At 35.3% G+C, this 14,887-nt stretch overlaps 1 long non-coding RNA gene across 1 annotated transcript; it reads left to right on the top strand.

The window, feature by feature from the left end:
* The first annotated feature begins 1,067 nt into the window (after positions 1 to 1,067).
* On the top strand, positions 1,068 to 1,609 carry LOC122598599. The gene is made up of 2 exons (XR_006323661.1): positions 1,068 to 1,187; positions 1,323 to 1,609. It is a non-coding gene; the product is annotated as an uncharacterized LOC122598599 (long non-coding RNA).
* The last annotated feature ends 13,278 nt before the right edge of the window (positions 1,610 to 14,887 follow it).

The following is a 14,887-nucleotide window of genomic DNA, read 5'->3' as shown; positions in this document are numbered from 1 at the left end:
ATTTTGCGTTTTCTAGAGCATACGAGCATCTATATTCACATATAAGTATGTATTAAGTGTTCTTATATATATTGAGTCCTAATGGTACCATATATACATAATTGTTCGCTTTGTTTGATGCGTCTACACCTTTAACTTAGCGCACGTATATGTAGTTTTATACTCGAACGTAAGTGTTTGTAGATAAACTCACAAGGATGTGTGGGTTTCTACACTTTTTATTTTTTTTAATATGTTTATTTAGTGATATAGTTGTATTTAGGAATGAAAGTTTATGACCTCTTTTCGAAAATGTATTTTTTAAAATAAAAAAGTAATTGCGCGTCCCTAATCCGTCCCTAATAGCGAAGGATTAGGGACGGACCAGTATGCGATTTTGCGTTTTCTCGAGTATACGAGCATCTATATTCACATATAAGTACCTATTTAGTGATATAGTTGTATTTAGGAATCAACATTTATGTTTTTTTTGTTGAAAACATATTTTTAATAAATAAAAACTAAAAGTTACTCTTGTCATGTTAGGGTAATTTTTTGACTCTTAGATGAAAATCAAGGATCAAGATTTAAAGATGATACTATTGGTGGTGGTGGCGGTGTCAAGTGGTGTAAATTGATTTATTATGATAGTGATTATTTTTAGATAAAAAGGTCTTAAAGTGTTAATTATTAAAATAAAGGTTTAAAGTGTAAATTAATTGATTAAGTGCAAATTTGGTATTTTATAAAAACTATTTCGTAGTGGATGTTTATTAAGGGTAATTTAATAATTCCACATATAACTATTGTGTAACTATTTTTAAAAATGAAGGGTATAATAATTTTTATAAAAAAATATAGATAACTATTGACTATTGTTACAAACTTACAATAACTATCGACTATATTATTAGGAATATTACTATTTGTATTACTCAACCCTCAACCAATGAAAACCCTTCACACGGATCATAATCAAGTGGCAAGTACATCAACTCCAAAATTTAATCCTACGGCTCACAATCACTTTTAACAAAAACAAACCAACCCCTCTTTCCCCTGATCAATATACAACCCACCACCACCACCAAAGTTTATCTAATATCATTCTATTTATTAAATGAATAAAGGGTAGAGAATAGAAATACACATTAGAGAAATGGTGGTGGCAGCACATGAGTTTATGTTACAAGGTATGTATTTACAAGGTAAGTTCTTGAATACGAATTTTTATTCCATCTCTATATATATATTTACAAGTCTATCAGATCTTGTTTCCCAATATCTATTATACATTTTGATTTATTTCTTGGTTAGATCTAATTATATTTATTTTGCTATAGATCTAAAAGTTTTTGTTACTTTGGTGCGGATCTAATACCCATGACCGAATAACACTCTATTGGATAAACAAGAAAACGAGTTGGCATCTATGGATCTTCATTGTTGCCAAAGAGATCTACTTTTTTCCTTCTCTGTATTCTACTTCTTCCATTTTTTTTTAGATCTATGATACTTATTTACATTTTTATTATATTTGTTATTTGATTTTTTTTTTATCTATGTAATGGAATTTGGACGTGTATAATGATAGTAGCATTTGTTAATTGGAAAGTTATATTTCTTTAAACTTCTTGTTTCGTATATTTGATTTTTATATTTGGTTCATATTTGATTTCCTTTATAAATGTAATTGTTTCTACATTACAGTATTGTATACTGTATTTATATATATATTTTTTTTTGAAAAAATTTTTAGTGACGGATTAGGGACGGAAATATCCGTCGGTAATCCAATATCCCTAAATAATAATCTGTCGCAAATTCATCCGTCGGAAAAAAGCCCGTCGCAAATCTGTCGTTAAAATAGTCCGTTGCCAATTAAACCGTCCCAAATCTGTCGCTAATTAAACCGTCCCAAATCCGTCGTTAAATATGTCTGTCGTAAATCCGTCGGTAAAATTTATGTCTGTCCCAAAATCCGTCGTTAAATATTTCCGAGGCCGATTTTAGGAACGGCCAGAATCCGTCTGATAATATTTCCGAGGCCGATCTCAACAGAAGATGATTTTTTTTTTCTTCAAATGTAACTAGGTTACTCATGACACCATCTTTTACAATCAGTAGCACTCATGCAATAATTACCAAATACTTTTTGAGAGAAAACTCAAATAATTAGAAAAAATGGTTATATATCGTCATTATATTTTGTCCGTATGTTCATACCAGATTAAAGACTAGTTACATGATAATACGAAGTGGTATAACGTAACTCAAAGTAGGCAAAAACTAACTTGGACTCCACTTAATTGGACTCGAAGTCAAAAGTGTCTCTTTACATCAAACAAATATGAATATTTTGTCATGTTACATAAACTTTAATGTCAAGTGGACTACTAACCAGAATAATTTATCCACAATTCATAATATATTATGTTCGTAGAAATGAAAAGCGATGATAAGTAAAAGATGAATGGCGTCAATTTATTATATATGAATGAATATTGGACCACCATTATTTAAATTTTTGTGTGGGGTGGGAGTGTTCACTGTAATTGAACTAAACAGTTTATAAATAGTTTACGAACCGTTTGGCTGGAAGTTCGTTCGTATTCGTTCGTTAGTTAAATGAGCGAACATTAACACAAAAATTTATTCGTTTAGTTAAATGAACGAACATGAACAAAGCTCTCTTTCGTTCATTTATTTTCATGAACGCTTGATAATCTGTTCGTGAACAATCGTCGTGAACATCGTTCATTTATGTTCGTGAATATTTGTTTGTTTATGTTTGTTTACATATACTAATACCTAATCAACTATACTTAAAAAAATAGTTTTAATCATAAAATATCTCTTTTATATCATATACATACATACATATAACATACGATAGGAACACTCTTAACATAAGAACGGTGTAAACATTTAAAAACATCATTTTGATGCATTAAAGTCCATAAAACTAACACAGTGCATAACTAATTATCATTATTTAAGTGTTTAACAACACATTGATTCATCAAAATCGAAAAAATCACGTTTTTTATTGTATGCATCAAACAAAAAACATGATTTTCTTGATTTTGTTATATGCATCACCAAAATCGGTTTAATTAAAATCAAAGAGATCTTTAATTAATTGAAAGCACCTTTCGCCCCACGGTGGGCGCCAATTGTTTTTGTTAAAAATTACCTAAGATAATCTACGATGAATACTTGGAATAATGTAACCAAACTTTCGTTCGTGAGGTTAAAGGCTTGTAAAATATGTTGAGTTTCAAAGATGCGTTAAATAAAAGATGTTTATCAAAGATTATGTCGACTTAAACCAGAGATGGAGGTCAAAGATATTCGCAAACTATTGATAAAAAACAGAATGTAATGCTAATTATATGATAAATATAACAATAAGCAAGATTAAAGTAAATATTAGATATATGATGCGATATAAGTAACGAATAAGGAGCAAAGAATACCGAGATTTGTTCATGAGAAAAAGCCCTTAATCCTTTAAGGATTGCTGACATAAAAACCATGGGAGGAAATAATCGTCCCTGCCTTTGTTCTCTTATTAGTTGTGTTTAAAATGATTACAAAGGTTGAATTTGGTTAATCGATATTTCTAAGTGTGAGAATAAATAAGAGAGTAACGAGAGTAGTGTGTGAATACCAGTGTTGTGAGCAGTAAGTAAACAAAAGATTAGATACCTATTATCGATCAGCCCCATTCGTTTATATAGACCTAAGACCTAACTAACTATCCGAAGTTGTAGGGATCTTCTGGGTCTTTATAAGTGAATGTTGGAGCATATCTTGACTAATATTGTGGCCGTTGAAGATATTCTGAAATCAACTTGAAGTCCGATTATGTTGGTGGACTAAGTCTTTCTTGCGTGTTGAGGAGTTGTAACATGTGCGAAATATATATCATACCGTTAGAGGTATCTTTCCAAGCTTTACCTCGAACATTTTGGAATCTGCATACTTAGCTCATTTGGAAATAGTAATACCATTCGAAATATACCGTTAATAAGATATTAATAAGTAATCAGAATATTCAACTACGTTAAGATCCTGAGACGTCAAGATCTTGGACCTTCAAGATATTGGCACTTGAAATTTCACCCATAACAAGTGGGTAAGGAAATGAATGTGTGATCGATTTGTGTGTTGAGTGGGAGGCCGGCCTAAGGGCCCAAAAATGAGACTTCCTGATGGTGGTTTTCTTTCTAGTGTTTAAACTTATAAAAATGTTGTACAAGTTAATATCTCAAAAACACATACACCTTAACGGACAGGGGACCCGATTAGATATAGTATAGTTTAGTGATAAGAACAGAATCGTTCGCAGGAACGCGTTGCTTTACCTAATCTAGTATTACGTGTAATTCAAGCGGTTGTAGGGTTATCACGATTTCCTATTAAACTAATGCAAATAAAAGTAAATAGAAGCCGCAACCGCTTATTCTGCGAGAGGCTTAGTCTGAAAATGGTTTGAAAAAGCAAATAACAATAATTAAATTAAAATACTTGTTTGACATCTCCGATCTTATGGTATGACCAAATACTATTCTACTCATTTGCTAGTCTGTTGAAAACTTAATCACGGCCTAGATTCTCGTTAAATTCACTTTGCTTAATTAACTAGTGTTGTCGCTAGACTCACACTACCCTATAAACAAATTCTCGTTAGATTCATTGTTTATGCATTAATGACCTAAAGTTTGTGTTACTAATTCATCTTTTAGTTATCCGACTCTTAAGCCATGACCAGATAGTAATTATCTCCGGTGACCACAATGCTCATTTCCAATTCAAAGGATCGCGTCTGACATTCTTAAGCATCATGTTCTATTCATTCTAATTACTACAGTTCTGAATCCCTCGGGTACAAGTGAATCACCTTTTACATCTAGTTACAGACCGATTAGTTGTTTTCCATCCTTATGTATTAATCCTAGTGTATGATTATAGACCGATCATCAGAATTAAATCAATACATGCAGATATAGAACCGATAAAAATATGAAGAACTACTAAAACATGGATCTACGATAAACAGTAAAACACACTCCAACAGATTTTAACAAATAAAGTAAAACAATAAGCGTCTTCATGATCACATCGATCCAAACAAGTATTCAGCCTACTAGCCTGACTTTATTATAGGAATAACAAAGTTTAAAAAGATGAAAGAGATTGTTTACCAACTGAAAGTAAAATAAAAGAGTAGATATAGGTTGAGGATGAAGATCAGAAAATGTTAGAAGCTCCAAAATCTCCTTGGAATCTGCAAAGTCGACCTAGGGTTGAATATGGTCGGCTAGGGCTGCTGAATCGGCTATCTCTTTGGGTTTTGAGGGTTAGTTTGACTTAAATAGGAGCTGAAGTCGGTTTCTGGTCTGGGTTACCCAGCGGCGCTGGGTTTGGGCCAGCGACGCTGGCAGCTGCTGCTGCTTTTCGTACCTCTTTGTTTGGCTCCCGAATCACCTCCTTGTGTCTTGTAACTTCATAGGCCTTTATCTTGAGTTACTTGATGCCATTTACCCTCTCTCGCATCTTCTGTGAACCTGCGTAAACATACGATTCATTAAGTACCGATACTTCTGGAATATTAACTCATTTAAGACATAGAAATGAGGCCTTTCGATAGGGTTTTTATCACAAAATGGACGCTAATCACTTCCGCTCCGCTAAATCCGACCAATAGCTATTCGTTAATCAATTAAACGCCAAAATGAACCCGTAAATGTAATTATACTTAACGTCACGCTAAAACTTGACAAAACGCTTGAGAATTCTCATTTATTCATGAAAGTCACTTACACTTAATTACATTTACTTGCAAGTCAAATAAGATCAAAAGTCACGGATGTTACACCACGACTTCAAGAATGATTTTCGGGTGTTTATGATCACCCTTATGGTATTGCCCACGTAAACTAGTTGGAAAATTTCTCCATGTTCTATGGATAATGCGAAGAAAATGATGTTTAGCTTCGTGCGCCTGATATAAACGTGGAACATCGTGGCTAGTTGGAAAACGTAGATACTTTTCACTATATATATATATATGAAGTATTGCATTGTAAAATAACTATAAACATTCATGAGCACTCCTAGTATAGAACGACAAACCTTCATCATAAATATTTGGTATGTTATGGCACGCTAGTTGTCGTAGCGCATGTGCACTTTTGAATTGGCAAAATTTCTTCTACCAGCCGCATTCACTGCATCCCAAAATCTTGGGAATTTGACAGTGATATCTTCAACGATTTTTAAAAACGATGGATTCGACCTATGATACCTCAAACCGAAAACCTCATCATTAATCTACAATGTATTATATTATATACTTTATTAATAGAGATTGAATAATGAATAGTAACTAGCCTGCATAACGAGTTACTATCCTTCCACGATACTCCTCGAACCACTATTCAGGATCTTGTCATATCGCATACTGCTCAGAGTTTCAACTATGGGTTACATATTAGTTTTTTGCTTATTTTTATTTTCCATCTGCTGATATACCCTATATGGAGCTCTAGCTCCGTATCCGAAGCAGAAGCAGTCAACTTCGTATAGAAAGAACTACTTAGCCATTACGGAGCTCGGCCACCGTCCGGAACAGTTAAACTCGAAGCCAAAGATATCAATTACCAAGCTCCAAGAGAAGATATGTCAAGAACGCCAGATATAGATCTTTTCAATGATTATTCGAATAAAGCATATGTATCAACTTCGACTAACTCGGACACGGTTTGGTAACAAGATTACCACAAATCTCCTCATGAAAGAAACAAGATATTCACAAAGTAGGAAGAGATTTTCCCAAATTCTCTTACCCTCCTCTCCAAGTTATTTACCCACTATATAAATAGAGGAGGAAGTCATACGACACATTCATCACATATACACCATACGTAGTATATAAAAACCCTACAATCAAACATAGTAGTTTATTCGACCTTTGGATAAACCCGGAGAAAACCTGTAGTAACATCCCAAACTTTTTATTTAACGGTTGACTTGAGTCATTAAGTCAATGTAACGTGTCCATTAAGTCTATGTTAGATTTAATGCTATTATGTAGTTAATGTGTTATGCGTGTGAGACTTGAATGTCTTATTGATTGACGTAGTAATGTGTATAAGATGTAGTTATATGCGTTTAGAGGTGTTTAAAGTGTTTATTGAGTTGTATATAGTTCCTATAGGTGCTTTGGGCTAATAATGTGACGTTTGGAAGCTTAGGGACGAGGTTTGACATAGAGTGAAAGTCAAAAATGGGATTAGGGTCAAAGAGCAGGTCTCTAGTTTCTAATCATTCATAATATCCTTTTCTCTTTGAGCCCTAACCACCACCCTTTACCATAATCAATTCCTTGATCGATTTCATTGTCGTTTGGTTGATTCGAGAGTGTTTTGATTAAGATTTGCATCCCCTTTTGTCATCTTCAGGTATAGTGAGTATTTTTCCATTGATTTATGACTCATGGATTCATTCATACCAATTCCTTTTGAGTTTTAGGGTTTCGGTTGGATTAATGGTGTTTTCTTAATGATTAAACGTCTTTTTCGGGTGACTAAATATCACCATAATGTTTGAAATCAAGCCTTGAATCAATTGATGTTTTCATAGCAGCAAATAGGCTTGAAATAGGCCATTTTTATGTTTATTGGTCATTCATGGGGTGTGGATTGGATTGGAATTCGTTTAGGATTGATAAACAGTGGGTTTTTCCCGTCCAGCAGTAGGTGCAATGTACCCATGTGGGAGATGCGGTGCACTCACTATTCCCGAGAGGAGGTGCTGTGTTCTGGTGTGGCACACCTAGTGGTAGTCATTGGGGGTGCGGCGCACCCATCATCTAAGTGCGACACACCTAGTGTATTTTTGCTGAGTTTTGTCATTCGATGCTTAGATTATTCGTGCTTCATTATAGGTAGTCGGGAGCACTTAGCAAGCACGATAATCAGTTCATAACAGGTTCATAAGCTGTACCAAGGTAACAAAACATTTTTTGTCACCTGGTGGTACAACAAAACACGTTTTTCATAAGTAAAACCTTCCAAACATTTATGTATGATTAAAAGTAAAGTAAAAGGGATTATGGGAGGTTGATATGGGATATGATGCTTACCTTTCTATGATGAATGGCATGTATATGCAGGTTGCAAAGGCATAAGTTAAGTTCCCATATTATGGAATGAAGATATGCATATGAAATGTGAATATGATATGATGCCATGTTATGTTATATGGTCATGATACGATATTATGCTTAAGCTAAATGATCATGATATAATGTTATGCTTTTGATATGTGAACACATTATGGTGACATGTTTATGATATGATTACATGTGTGCCTTTATCACCTAGTCACTAGTCCTTTGATTAGGATTGCTATGTTCACCTGCACGTTAAGGGCCCTAAAGTAAAGATGATATGTGATTAACTTAGATGAAAGTGTAGCCTACGTTAATATAAAGTAAAGATAAAAGTGATTAGTTTAGGTGAAAGTGTAGCCTAAACTAATGTAATAAAAAAGTCTCGAGCATATGTAAAGTTGTGTTAAGCTTAACCCGTGCTAGTTGTAAAGCTAATGCATACGTGGTCACTTGAGTTGCTCCTTGTGGCATAGTTATGTTTGTTTATTCCGGGTGCAGTGACTAACCACCAATGCGTAAAGGCATAAACGGTTTATTCAGTTGGAAATTACTTTGTCTTTCCTTAACGACGCCGATGGACCCCTTATTGGTTACCCATCATGTCGGGTGTGAGGACTCCCTGTATGGTCTATGACCGCCTACACACAACCCCACATCCCTAAGTATGTGTGGCTTATGTCACATAGCCTACGTCTAGGCAAAAGAAAAGTAAAGAAATAAAGAAAGTAAAGAAAGATGAAAAGTAAAGCTTTATGATGATAGGCACATTTAGGACTATGATGAATTCCTGATGTGTTATGCTATATGATGCTTATGATGTTCATGGGTTTCTTATGTTTATGATGTTTATGATGCTCATGTGATATTAACATATAACGATGATATGCTTTTGTTAATATATCTAATTGGCAAATGTTTTCAAATATGTTATTCTTACTTAGCTAATTTATTAGCTAACACTTGCTCTTTGAAAATGTTGTGCCATCAGATTAGATGAGTTTGGAGCTAAAGAAAGGATAACTTGGTGAACATGGGTAGAGACATTAAAGACGATAGCATTTATGTTCTTTATGCTTAAGCTACCCTTAGCCTTTTGTTTGATTACTTCATTTACGATATTATGATTAAAGACTATGTAATAATGCTTGGCATTTATGTTGGTGCCAAGACTTGGATTTTCTTTTATTTTTTCGATGATGCATATAGTATCACCAAATGTTTTCAAATGTTTCATCCGGTTACGGATATGCAACTTTATACGAGATCCTTTTCCGTTGTTATTAAACGCCGTTAGGCGAAATTTTTTGAAAATCTAGGTTTTTAAATGACAGGTGTTACAAGTTGGTATCAGAGAAATGGTTTAAGTGAACCAAAATTCGACCAAAACCTTAGGATTTTGGACTTAAACCGCATGAGAAATGATAGGCTTAAGTAGCTATGCTTTAGCTTTATGATGAAATGCTTTTAGGACGGGTTGGGATGAGTGAGAGTGTAGGTTAAGGCTTATGTTATGTTTGATGCTTAATCTATGTTTATGTTGATTAGCCTTATTCCTCAATTTCTCGCTTCCTCCGTCGATAAATGTCTTTGTTGCTACGATAGACGATCTCCTAAGGTAATGTGCAGATTTCCCAGTCAGAATTTGACAAACTTGTACAATTGATTAGTGTGCAGTGTGTTGTGATTGAGTTTTATCCACTACGCGTTATTATGCGGTATATGTAAAGAGTTGTGACTAAAAATGAAGTGTTGTGATGGAAGAAAATTTGATGAATTGAGTTTAACCCATTGGGTTAGAGACAAGGACCATAAAGGAAAAGAGGTATGAGATGTCATTAATTAAAAGTCCAGCTATCATTAATTAAAAGTCAAAAAGGAAAATGTAGCCAAGACAGCTTTTCGTACACGTTATGGGCACTTTGAGTTTCTTGTCATGCCATTTGGGTTAACAAATGCTCTTGCTGCTTTTATGGATATGATGAATCAGGTATGTCGTCCATTCTTAGATCATTTTGTGATTGTCTACATTGACGATATTCTTATCTATTCAAAGTCTGAAGCTGAGCACCGTGAGCACTTAAGAGCCGTTCTTGAGGTCCTTAGGAAGAAAAAGTTATATGCAAAGTTCTCAAAGTGTGAATTTTGGCTTCGAGAAGTTCAGTTTCTCGGGCATGTCATCTCATCTGAAGGTATTAAAGTTGATCCCGCAAAGACGGAAGCAATCTCCAATTGGGAACAGCCAAAGACACCCACAAAAATCAAGAGTTTTCTTGGTTTAGCGGGCTATTATCTAAGGTTCATACAATATTTCTCTCGTATAGCTAAATCAATGACCGAATTGACAAAGAAAGGAGTGAAGTATGTGTGGACTGAAGCACAAGAAAAAGGCCTTCCAAATGTTAAAGAAAAAGTTATGTAAAGCTCCTGTCCTCGCCTTACCTGAAGGTACCGATGATCTTGTTGTCTATAGTGATGCTCCTATTTCAGGTTTGGGTTGTGTTCTTATGCAAAGGTACAAAGTCATTGCTTATGTTTCACGTCAGTTGAAGCCTCATGAAAAGAACTACCCGACACATGATTTAGAGTTAGCTGTTGTGGTGTTTGCATTGAAGCTATGGAGACACTACTTATATAGCACTAAGTGTACATTGTACACTGATCATAAAAGTTTGCAATATGTGTTCACTTAAAAGGATATGAATGTAAGACAATGAAGATGGATGGAACTTCTAAAAGATTATGACTGTGAGATTAAATATCGTCCTGGTAAAGCTAATGTTGTTGCAGATGCATTAAGCCGAAAGGTGCAGAATTCTTCTTGCAAATTGATGAGTATGGTTGTCCAAGCCAAGTCTGGTTTGCTTGAGTGCATCAAGGAAGCCCAGGCTAAGGCTCTTCTGAAAGAAAATGTTGACAAAGAAAGTATCGGTAAGAAGAAGAAGAGCCTTGTTATGGAAATGAACAGCCGTGGATTGCAAACCTATAAGGGTCGAATTTGGGTACCATTGCTTGAAGGTAGCTGAGAGTTGATCCTTGAAGAAGCACATAGGTCAAGATATTCGGTTCACCCCGGTATTACAAAGATGTATGCAGATTTGAAGTCTATCTATTAGTGGCCAAACATCAAGGGAGAAGTTGCTCATTTTGTTGAAAGATGTTTGATTTGTGCACGTGAGAAAGCTAAACACAAAAAGCCATACGGTTTGTTACAGCAATTGCAGATTCCGGAATGGAAATGGGATGGTCACTAGAAATTGATCGAGTTGGCTTATAATAACAACTATCATGCAAGCATTGGAATGCTACCATTTGAAATGCTTTATGGTAGGAGATATAGAACTCCAAGTTGTTGGATGGAACCCGGTGAAAAACAGTTTACGGAACCTGAAATCATTGAAATCTCAGCTGAAAAAGTTAATGTTGCGAAGGAAGCACTTCGTGTAGCAAGAGAACGACAAAAGACTTATGCCGACAAGAAAAGGAAGCCGATTGAGTTTAAAGTTGGTGATTTGGTGATGCTGAAAGTTTCCCCATGGAAATGAGTGATTCGTTTTGGAAAGAAAGGAAAGCTAAGTCCACGTTTCATTGGACCTTTCAAAGTATTAAAACGCATTAAGGATCTTGCTTATAAGTTGGAATTGCCTCCAGAATTGGATGGAATTCACAACACATTACATGTTTCTTATTTGAGCAAATGCTTGGCGGAAGAATCGAGTGTTAATCCTATTGAAGATGTGAGCATTGATCCGAAAAAAAGAATGATTGAGGAACCGGTAGCAATACTTGGAAGAAAGCAAAAAAAAAATACGCCGGAAAATGATTGACCTTGTGTTGATCAAATGGAAGCATAATCATGGTGAAAATCTAACTTCGGAAACCAAGTCCGTGATAAAAGAGAAGTATCCAGAGTTATTCATTTCTGATGAGATTCCGGGGACGAAATCCTCTTAAGGAGGACGTAATTGTAACATCCCAAACTTTTTATTTAACGGTTGACTTGAGTCGTTAAGTCAACGTAACATGTCCGTTAAGTCTATGTTAGATTTAATGCTACTATGTAGTTAATGTGTTATGCGTGTGAGGCTTGAATGTTTTATTGATTGACGTAGTAATGTGTATAAGATGTAGTTATATGCCTTTAAAGGTGTTTAAAGTGTTTATTGAGTTGTATAGGGTGAAAGTCAAAAATGGGATTAGGGTCAAAGAGCAGGTCTTTAGTTTCTAATCATTCATAATATCCTTTTCTCTTTGAGCCCTAACCACCACCCTTTACCATAATTAATTCCTTGATCGATTTCATTGTCGTTTGGTTGGTTCGAGAGTGTTTTGATTAAGATTTGCATCCCCTCTTGTCATCTTCAGGTATAGTGAGTATTTTTCCTTTGATTTATGACTCATGGATTCATTCATACCAATTCCTTTTGAGTTTTAGGGTTTGGGTTGGATTAATGGTGTTTTGTTAATGATTAAACGTCTTTTTCGGGTGATTAAATATCACCATAATGTTTGAAATCAAGCCTTGAATCAATTGATGTTTTCATAGCAGCAAATAGGCTTGAAATAGGCCATTTTTATGTTTATTGGTCGTTCATGGGGTGTGGATTGGATTGGAATTCGTTTAGGATTCATAAACAGTGGGTTTTTCCCCGTCCAGCTGTAGGTGCGATGCACCCATGTGGGAGGTGCGGTGCACTCACTATTCCCGAGAGGAGGTGCTGTGTTCTGGTGTGGCACACCTAGTGGTAGTCATTGGGGGTGCGGCGCACCCATCATCTAGGTGCGCCACACCTAGTTTATTTTTGCTGAGTTTTGTCATTCGATGCTTAGATCATTCGTGCTTCATTATAGGTAGTCAGGAGCACTTAGCAAGCACTATAATCAGTTCATAACATGTTCATAAGCTGTACCAAGGTAAGAAAACATCTTTTGTCACCTGGTGGTACAACAAAACACGTTTTTCATAAGTAAAACCTTCCAAACGTTTATGTATGATTAAAAGTAAAGTAAAGGGGATTATGGGAGGTTGATATGGGATATGATGCTTACCTTTCTATGATGAATGACATGTATATGCAGGTTGCAAAGGCATAAGGTAAGTTCCCATATTATGGAATGAAGATATGCATATGAAATGTGAATATGATATGATGCCATGTTATGTTATATGGTCATGATACGATGTTATGCTTAAGCTAAATGATCATGATATAATGTTATGCTTTTGATATGTGAACACATAATGGCGACATGTTTATGATATGATTACATGTGTGCCTTTATCACCTAGTCACTAGTCCTTTGATTAGGATTGCCATGTTCACGTGCATGTTAAGGGCCCTAAAGTAAAGATTATATGTGATTAACTTAGATGAAAGTGTAGCCTACGTTAATATAAAGTAAAGATAAAAGTGATTAGTTTAGGTGAAAGTGTAGCCTAAACTAATGTAATAAAGAAGTCTCGAGCTTATGTAAAGTTGTGTTAAGCTTAACCCGTGCTAGTTGTAAAGCTAGTGCGTACGTGGTCACTTGAGTTGCTCCTTGTGGCATAGTTATGTTTGTTTATTCCGGGTGGAGTAACTAACCACCAATGCGTAAAGGCATAAACGGTTTATTTAGTTGGAAATTACTTTGTCTTTCCTTAACGACGCTGATGGACCCCTTATTGGTTACCCATCATGTCGGGTGTGAGGACTCCCTGTATGGTCTATGACCGCCTACACACAACCCCACATCCCTAAGTATGTGTGGCTTATGTCACATAGCCTACGTCTAGGCAAAAGAAAAGTAAAGAAATAAAGAAAGTAAAGAAAGATGAAAAGTAAAGCTTTATGATGATAGGCACATTTAGGACTATGATGAATTCCTGATGTGTTATGCTATATGATGCTTATGATGTTTACAGGTTTCTTATGTTTATGATGTTTTTGATGCTCATGTGATATTAACATATAACGATGATATGCTTTTGTTAATATATCTGATTGGGAAATGTTTTCAAATATGTTATTCTTACTTAGCTAATTTATTAAGCTAACACTTGATCTTTGAAAATGTTGTGCCATCAGATTAGATGAGTTTGGAGCTAAAGAAAGGATAGCTTGGTGAGCATGGGTAGAGACATTAAAGACGATACCATTGTGTTCTTGATGCTTAAGCTACCCTTAGCCTTTTGTTTGGCTACTTCATTTACGATATTATGATTAAAGACTATGTAATAATGCTTGGCATTTATGTTGGTGCCAAGACTTGGATTTTCTTTTATTATTTTGATGATGCATATAGTAACACCAAATGTTTTCAAATGTTTCATCTGGTTACGGATAGGCAGCTTTATACGAGATCCTTTTCCGTTTTTATTAAACGCCGTTAGGCGAAAGTTTTTGAAAGTCCAGGTTTTTAAATGACGGGTGTTACACCTATTAAAACCTAAGTCGCGCGAAACGACTTGGGATCAACACACAACTGGCATAAAGCGACCATAGCCCTATTACCTTTAGGGAATCGCTTTCAAACTAACATCAACATCTTCATTCCCCTTACTCACACCTCCGGTTGAGCCATAGTGAGATTATTTGATCAAACAAATTGGCGCCATACGTGGGACACCACTAAAAAAAAAATACAACAAAAAACACAAAGAAAATCCCACCCACGATCATAATAGTCTATGGCTGACGGAGATTACCCCCCAAGGACACCTGGTTCGGGAGGATCACGAATACCCCC

This window comes from Erigeron canadensis, chromosome 4 (genome assembly GCF_010389155.1).
Source record: "Erigeron canadensis isolate Cc75 chromosome 4, C_canadensis_v1, whole genome shotgun sequence".
NCBI classification, from domain to species: domain Eukaryota; kingdom Viridiplantae; phylum Streptophyta; class Magnoliopsida; order Asterales; family Asteraceae; genus Erigeron; species Erigeron canadensis.
Note: the sequence above shows the minus strand (reverse complement) of the source record. Positions and strands in the feature narration are given on the sequence as shown.